Source organism: Odontomachus brunneus, unplaced genomic scaffold (assembly GCF_010583005.1).
Source record: "Odontomachus brunneus isolate Ranch 3 - 2012 unplaced genomic scaffold, Obru_v1 Obru_scaffold_197, whole genome shotgun sequence".
Classification (NCBI taxonomy): Eukaryota; Metazoa; Arthropoda; class Insecta; order Hymenoptera; family Formicidae; genus Odontomachus; species Odontomachus brunneus.
Window position 1 is genome coordinate 253,407 of NW_022639647.1, and position 251 is coordinate 253,657.

The following is a 251-nucleotide window of genomic DNA, read 5'->3' on the forward strand; positions in this document are numbered from 1 at the left end:
AGATTCTCCAGGAAGTACAGTACCATCCAAAACTTTAGTAAAAATACAACTATTTATCGATCATGCTAAAATGAGTTTTGTCAATTGCTAATAACTACACAAAATATACACTGTTTTTAAGTACAATAAATTAGTTTTTATTATACAATTAATAAATAATAACGATAATAATAATAATAAAATTTTTCTGCCACATACATTTCTTTAGAACCTGTAACTACAAATGCCATTATATTACCATTCGTTTTTAT

At 23.9% G+C, this 251-nt stretch overlaps 1 protein-coding gene across 1 annotated transcript in view; it reads left to right on the forward strand.

The window, feature by feature from the left end:
- The window catches only part of LOC116851966, an 8,956-nt gene that overhangs the window by 3,274 nt on the left and 5,431 nt on the right, over nt 1-251 (forward strand). The window lies entirely within an intron of this gene.